Genomic DNA, 8,648 nt, shown 5'->3' on the forward strand with positions numbered 1-8,648 from the left:
CAAAGAAAGGTGGTTGACGGATTCCTCAATACTAAGTAAAAGAGCTTTTAATAACGAGCTACCCGAGGATATAGTAAGAACCCTGACTAATCTGGCTATCGAGAACAATGTAGATAGGCTTTTGTCCGGCACGCTCTGAGACAAAACTGTCATAGCGATGTGGAGTAGTGCATACAGCCAGCGCAGAGTGATATTGTGGGGTTGTTAGAAAGTAGAGATCGTCGGGCTGTCCCCTAAGTTGATGACGTAGCACTCATCGTCAGAGGAAAGTTTCCGCATACTTTGTTTGGATGTTTTTAAACTTAGTCACAAGGTAGTCTGCTGGGCGTATACTAAAAATTTATGCAATTCCAAATTGAAATTCTCAGTTCAGACAGGGGTGCTGCACCAACACTGTCGCGGGGCTGATGCCTAATCTGAATATTAGACAATGTTTACTATGTAATTAAATATGTATGACATACATTCTAAAAAGTGTATTAACTTAAAATTTCCCATTTGTCAGAAAACGCAAACAACTAGTATTTTCGGGCTAAGGTAGAAAGTATGCTATTTCAAATTTTTTTCTCATTCATGAGTAAGGTCATATGTCCATTGGCATTATTCTTCAAATAACCAGAGGGCTGAGTTTGCTATTGTTTCATTTTTTTTTAAGAACATCTTTGAATGAAGCCATCTTCATTCACTCTCGTCCTTCCACATTCCGCAACCGTCAATACCATGTTTCACACCCATCCTCAGTGACTGCGGTAATCAATTATATTCAACTCAAAAACGATATTGAACTGCAGGTCAATAAAATTGACACAGGTAAAAATGCATTCGTAATTCACTTAATGGCGAGTACGTGTGATAACTAAATGAAAAATGCATATGTATGCGTGCATGTCTAGGTGGGACCACAAAAACCACAAGTAAACGCTCAATCGAGTGCGGAAAAGTGTGTGAAGAACGAAAAATCGGTTTTCATTGCGACAATGTTTACAATTTGTTTTATGAATCTACCTCAAGTTGCATTGCGCCCTTGGACTTGCACAAAGGTGAGAAGTAAGAAAAATGCGAAAAGATGTAAAAACGACGACGCTACAGGGTTGCTTTAATCGCAGCCCGCAGCTCATAGCTCGCTCAGTCGAGGTAACGAAGCCAGCGCAAGTGAAGTAGAAGGAGTGAAGCGGCCAAAAGGAGTGGAGTCACGATGAAACAAATGAAGTGGCGTAAATAAATGATCTTCCATAAAATTGCTGAAGTGGCATGTTTATTGTCCATTCAATAGTTTTATAAAAAATTAAAAAGTTTTGCATGTGTGTGTGTGTAATGCCAGAACAAAAAAAAGGCAATGCGAATAAAATTAAGTTGAAAAGTTCAGTGCAATTGGCTACTTGGCAAATATTAAGCTGAGGCTGTTGAAACAGGTTTCAATTTTATTACGTGTTCTTTTTGTAGTTTAAATGTTCCAGAAGGTAGATATGAGCAATTATAATAAGAATGAAGAGGAAGATATTAACAATGAAAAAATATAATAGGATTTAAACTGTTTTAAGAATTTACGACGTAGGTATATAACAATTAAATCTACATGCAGTGGCGAAAATATAAATAGGAATGCGACAGTAACAAGTTTTGGGCACTTTTCTTTTCTTTATTTAATGTATTTTTTTTATTTGTCTAAGAAAGTATCGCTTACTATCTAACAAAAATCAAGTAAGTCCGGGTTTCAGACTATGTGCAAAAATTAGGAAAATTCGACAAATTTTCATAACAAATTTTGAGCTTTTTAATTAGATTTCTTAGAAATATTTTTAGTATGTAGTTTTGTAATTTTGCATTTTTTTGTTAAAAAAAATGGCGAATATGTTTTCATGGGACCACGCCAACAAAAAAAAAGATGACCAAAAATCAACGGTATTTTGTACCCACTTCAAACTTTAACTTTATCGAACAAAAATAATAAAGGTTAAGCAACTGCATAGAAATTTTTTGTTTTAATAAATCGAATATACATAATTTTTGTACAAAATTTTAAATTCGGAGTTGTATTGTTTTTGCTAATAAATAATGAACATTAAATAAACAAAAGAAAAATAGCCAAAACTTGTTAGAATGTCGCGCCCCGTTTTATATTTTCGCTGCCGTATCTACCCATTAGGCTGGTCCTAATGCGTCAGCTTAGAATACTTTTCTTTTTGTAAATCCCAAAAAAAGGACAAAATTTTGACTTGAAATCCGATAAATTTGACATGTTATTGAAAATTATTGATGTAATATCATAAACTCGATGAGTTATAAAGAGTCCAAAGGTTTTTATAAATTTCGAAATTTTCGTGAATGACCTTATTTTGTACGTACACTGAGAAAGAAAGTATTTATACCATATCGATGGCTTAGTGAAGGATCGACTTATCTCGGCAGCCCGTTCGACGACGCCCTTTCTCAGAAAACTTTTCAAGAACGCCCCACTTAAAAATTTGGTTGAAGAACGCCATATTTCAGAATTTGATTGAAAAACACTCTTTTTCGAACTTGGTTGAAAACGCCCTTACCAACTGAAAATATTTTGAAAATATGTTGAGATAGAGCGTTTTTGAATCGGCAGCTGAGGTAGGGCGTTTTTGAACTGAATTCTAAAATACATATTTATTTATTTATTTTTAGGAAGTTCTTCAACTAAATTTTGAAATAGGGCGTTCTTTAAAAATTTTATCGTTTTTGAGATGGGTCGATCTTCCTTTCAACCGTCGATATCCCCTATGCTTCAATCAAAAAAACATATTATTTGGCGCCAAACGATATTTTGTTTACTTTAAATATATTTATCTTTGGAAATTTTTTCGTTTCAATATATTTCGTTCTGCACTTCACAGATGCTTTTTTGTAATTAAGAAAAACCGAAAAAAAAACAAAAAAGGATATGATCCGCCGAATGTCATTTAAAGCCGAACCCTCCGTAAAAGGTTTGAATTTGAATTAAAAAATAATGAGTTTTACATCACAAAATGTATATTATTACTAAGCTTCTTTTAAGAGGGCATCTTAAACTACACTTATGGCTACTGATCGTTAAAATGTTGTTTGGAAACTCAATGAAATATTGATTGTAAGGGAAAGGTCATATAGATGAGGTTTTCAATACATTAGTAAAATGCCACAAACTACTAGGGTAAATCGATATTACATATCTACACACATTTCATTGGCCAGCCTTTGTACATATTTATTTTTGTATGTTTTTGTTATACGGCAACCCTATATTAAAACAAAATTAATAAGCAAAGAGTTCTTGAACGCCTTTCCTTAAATACGCATGCTCCTCGAATATTTCAATTTGTCTTCAAAGCGATTTTTTCTTTGTTGAGTGGCAACCTTATTTTGGAAACATTTTTCGTTTAAAGTATTTTTAAATGGAGGACATTTATTTTATTGTTTAAGGTAATTCAAAATATCTTTCATTAATTTTTATTTATTTATTTTTTTTATTAAGTGGCAACTCTTTTCAAGAATATGATTGTAAAAATTCCAGCTCGAAAATGTGTCATAATTATAGCAGATTCGGTTGACTTTTTTCAGAATCTTGCGAACATGTTATGGAGCCTCTATGCCCCGTTTAAGCCCTCCTCTGTTCGCCGCTGCGCACACAGTGTTGCTAGTATTGTTGTTTGTGTTAACAAAAGAGTTTGTGCATTGCCGTATTGCCTTGGCCGTGGCTACGACGCAGCTGTTTGAAACCACAATGACGATAAACATACATATGTATGAAGTGATAATGAAGAAGTTAGTAATGTCATTGACCGTTGGGCCTTGCATAGCACGCCCCTTTAAGAGTTGATATTAAACTCATAAACATGGTAATATGGTTATCGTAAATAAATATTTTTAAAGACAGTATCAAATGCATTTATGTATATTTGTGCATATACGACGTTGTCTGTATTGTACATATGTATGTGTGGATCATTTATGTGTAATAAAGTATGTAACTTCATTCAAGCATAGAGTTTAAAGGACAGACAGAAAGTGACTACTTCTAAAGCACTCGTTACACGTTAGCGAACAAGTACTTTTAATAGCCACCATTATAATTACTAGTTTACAGAATTTAATTATGTGCAACTGCAGTTAAGTTGACAACAGAAACGTAGGCTGATAAAAGCAAGAGCTCATTGAATAAATAGGAATAAAAAAAAAATAAACAAAGTTCGGAAATATTTAAAAAGGAAGTATATTACATATGTATGCATGTATGTATGTAGTTGACTGGTAGACGTGAGATCGGAACTAAGTCATTAAGATAGCAGGGAGGGGTCAAACAGTCGCATTTTTCTACTTAAAATACTTTTTACCAGCAAGGTCTTGGCGTAGGCGGCTCACCTTGACCAAAATATTTTGCGCGCACGTCATGCAGTAGCATCAATTCGATAAGCTATTAAACTAAAATAAATTAAAAACAAAACAACAACTTACTACCGTCATATTTTTGCTTTTTTTGGTTGTACACTTTCGGACGCTACTAGCGCGCCAACTTTTTGCACTTATTGTTCGCTTAAATTTTTCGCTTCGGTTGGCGCTTAAAGCTTACAACTGCGCTGCCAATACAGTCCTGCGTTGTACTCCTCCTCCATGCCAATAAATTTTCATCTAAAACTATGGTTATTTTCATTGTTGTTGTCGCGTAGAATTTTGGTACGCTTTTTTTGTTATTTTTGCATTTTTTATTTGCCTACTACATCTACTCTTGGCTTTGTAAACATAAACAACTGCAGAGACTACATGCGGCAGCATGGCTTAACTGTACCATGGCGGCGCATAAATTTCGGTTTGCTGCCAATTTTGTTTTTGCTTTTTTTTGGCATTTGGCGCGTAAGTTTTCGTTTTCGATTCACCTTTTACGATTATGCATGTTTTTTTTTTATGTATGCGTTGCTGATTTGCTTTTGTGTTTACCGTTTCACGCGGCCTATAGCAAATTTTTTTCCACGTAACCTCTAAATACACTTCCGGATTAACGGTGTAAATCGTGTTTTTTTGCGTGGTTCACTTCCATTTTGTTTTGTTGCCCTTTTCGCAATTTTTGTTTGTTACCTTTTGGCTAATAGCATATTAAGTTAATATATTTTACACTCCTTTGCGGCTTTGTGGCTGCTGTATTTCCACTATGAACTATATTCGTTAACTTTGTCTTTTTGATTATTTCGTTTGGAGACGTATTACTTGGGTAACAGTTAAAGATCAATGTGGGCGAAGACAAAGCTCGGTCTAGACTAAAGGAACTTCAACGTCTGTTATCCAGTAGATAAAGCTATAAGAAATTAATTGGTATGGGCTATGTTTTGTCCTAAGAATTGTCCACTGTGATGAGATCCTCCGTACCGATGTTGCAAAGACTATTAAATACTTGAGAGTCCGTACCTGAAATGTGTGATACCTTAATGAGGAAGGCTGAGTACAGCGGTTAACATCTTGCGACAAACACCAATGCTAACAGAGGAATGCAATGATTGAGGTAAGCCTTCTTCATATCCAGAAGAGCGCCATAAAAGCTAGATATTTGGATTATACAGAAATTAGAAGTTTCCGTGATTATAGTTGGTGAAACGAAATGCAATCGAGCTTGGCTGGAAAGTTTTGTCACATATACCTCAAGCCCCGGCCTTCGTCAGTTATTGTGGTCCCTTTAGAACCCTCTTGATAGAGTACTGGTTTTAAAAGCAGTTTGCTAAAACTACCAAAACTCACAAAAGCTCTACAGTCACAAATAATTGGGAAAATATTATCGATCAACTCAGTGAATAGTTGCCTACGCTGATGACTTGCCTATACTAATTTCTGTCAAATTCTTGGCGACAATTAATGAGCTGATCTAATCGGCACTGGGTAGTGTTTCAAAATGGGCAAAGCAAAATAGGCTAGGAGTCAACCCTTCTAAAACCGAACTTGTCTTGTTAACAAAGAAAACAAAAATTCCGGAATTTCTCTTAACAAGACGTAACTATGTAGTCCTAACCCTTCCTCCGAGGCGAAGTACTCAGGAAAGAGCAAAGAAAGGACTAGCCCTATAAAAGGGCTTTCGGGAAAAAACTGCATATCATTCACGTTATGTACACCACTGCCATCTGACCAATGTTAACGAATGGAGCGTTGGTCTGGTGGAAAGCACTGGATAAAAGTAGAAATCAAAGAATAATTGCAAGGGTACAGAGACTCGAAAGCCTCGGTTTATTAGGCGCCATAGGAAGTATACCATACAAATAGCAAAAGGGGCACTTACACTGAGGGATTCAAAATTGTGGAAGCAGACCAATTTCGGGCACGCAGTGGTCTTGAAGGTAATTACAAGTGAACGGAGTAATGGAATCAAGGCCGACTTAAATGTCGAAACTGATTACCTCACGTCGTCCTGGGATTTTAGTTTTTAGATTCCCATACATTTACCAACCCGATAGGATTCGATTGGGAAGGTGGTCTGCTGTCGGTAACCGGTGGTATTTCCATCCATACCTAGTCTTTACTCCAAAGAGCCTTGAATTAAGGCAATCATATCGCCTGCCTGATAACTGTAGTGTCTTTCCGATGGAGATTTTTGCCATAGAGAAGGCGGCTTGTCTCATAGGGGGTATCAACTCTCTGTCAGGGAACGTCTCTATGTTCGTTGACAGCCAGACGGCATTGAAAACATTATGCTCCAAGGTAGTACAGTCGAAAGTCAGAAATGTTGCGCAACGTTGGCTTCACTGAGTCACGACAAAACCTCCCTCTGTTGGGTTCCTGCAGGCGGATTCCAATATCTGCTATCGCTAATTTTGATCGCCAAAAATCTTCAAAAGAATAACAGGCGCGTATAACAATACGCAGCATCTAGTTACATGCCGCTAATACTGCCAGATTTTCCTGATTACACATTGCAGCTGTTATTTATAAATGCAGTGTACTTTAAGGTCCCACTGCTTATTATATAGAGAATCTTGGCGATTAAAATTTAGCGTAGCGTTAGTCAGAATTCGACTTTTAGACATAGCAATATAGAAAGGAACGAAGTAGCCGATGAGATGGCTAGGCGCCTAGCGGAAAAACTTCCTACTGTCACCGATTTCTTTACTGCTAAGGGGGTTGAAGAACACACCACAGCCGCAACTGATGACCTATGGATCAATCTTGACGACTGTGAGATCTCAAGATCCGTGTGGCCGAGACTCAATAAGAGTCGTACTGAGAAACTATTAATATTAAAAAAATCTGCAGTAAGGGTGCATACTGGCGGCCTCATCGATGCCGCATACCAACAAGCTCACTATGCAGAAGTTGTCAGGATGAGGATGAGAATCACTTAAATCTAATTAGAAGATAGTCATCTCTTAAAGACGTGAGTACAAGATGGAAATTTCTTCAGAGCTCCTGTAAAGTAAAACTCGCGTGCTCAGAATTAAACGTAAGACAGTAACAAAAAAGCCCCATGCTCATCAGAATAAATTTGCTTAGGTTGCTTAGGCCCTTTTTAACAGTGAACATCGATATCGGGAGGAACACAGAAAAACTCTGGGTCACACTTGACGACATTTACAGAAGTTGCATCGACGAAGGAGCTGAAAGCTTAGTCGTCTTCATGGAGAGCACCCCGGAAGTTATGGGTACAGAATGTATAGAAGACTTGCATGAATTAGGAAAGGTGTGGAAAGGAGGGATATCTAAACGGAACCAAATAACCGGCCTAAGTAAGGTATGTCGAGTACCCGTGGATTTGCTTACCTTACCAGGATTAACCATACAATCTTTAATTCAATTTACTTGGCAAACCTTCCATAATTGAATCGAAATAGCGCTAGGAGCATCATCGCAGTATTTTTTCGACTACAGTTGTATTTAGAACAAAATAAAGTGCAATAAAAATTATTCAAATAAAAATTGCGTTCTTACTACGCACCTTATTCGTTCTCCATACTTGGCAACTAGTCTAGGAAATACGCTTATTCAGGAACTGATATCAAACGCATATAAATGTAGACGTGCCCCGCATGCTAATCACAGAATGTGTTGTGTCAAAATTATCGATTCAAAAAACGCTTTCTGATCATTTTGATATCATAAATAATTGCAAAAGGGATTGGCAGCGAACACGGAAACTTATTTTCCCACGTAAGCGTGCTATGGGCAAACAAGCTTATCGGTGCACAATGAAAAAAATCTAAAGTGGTGGTACATGTAGCCCAAAAAGTGCGCAAACGACGTTGTCAATTGAATAGTAAATGTAGCTACTCGGCGCCGCAAGCCTATAAAATAACAGCTTACTAGGCGGATGAAACCGAGTGCGATTATTGGCGACACGCGCGACTCGGAACGACAATCAATCAAAAAAATCAATTAGAAATGCTTACAGAGCTTGTCAAGGAGTAAACTAATGAGATAAAGAACTCCGTAAGCGGCAGAAAAAATGTATGCCTAAGGTTGCCACTTGTATGAAGAATAATAATAATAATAATAATAGATTGGCGCTTACACATATGTTAGTGTTTGGCCGAGCTTCTCCTCCGATTTGTGGTGTGGGCCTTGATGTTGTCACACAAAGCGGAGGGACCTACAGTTTTACGCCGACTCCGAACGGCGATTGTTTTTTTTATGAGAAGCCGTTTTTCATGGCAGAAATACACTCGGAGGTTTGC

The 8,648-nt window shown here is 37.0% G+C and overlaps 1 protein-coding gene across 5 annotated transcripts in view; it reads right to left on the bottom strand.

Annotated features, from left to right (window-relative positions):
- The window catches only part of LOC118744588 (integrator complex subunit 6 homolog), a 147,220-nt gene that overhangs the window by 42,408 nt on the left and 96,164 nt on the right, over positions 1-8,648 (bottom strand). The window lies entirely within an intron of this gene.

The sequence above is a fragment of the Rhagoletis pomonella genome, unplaced genomic scaffold, assembly GCF_013731165.1.
Source record: "Rhagoletis pomonella isolate Grant_MI unplaced genomic scaffold, Rhpom_1.0 Rhpom_scaffold_00008, whole genome shotgun sequence".
In the NCBI taxonomy this organism is placed as follows: domain Eukaryota; kingdom Metazoa; phylum Arthropoda; class Insecta; order Diptera; family Tephritidae; genus Rhagoletis; species Rhagoletis pomonella.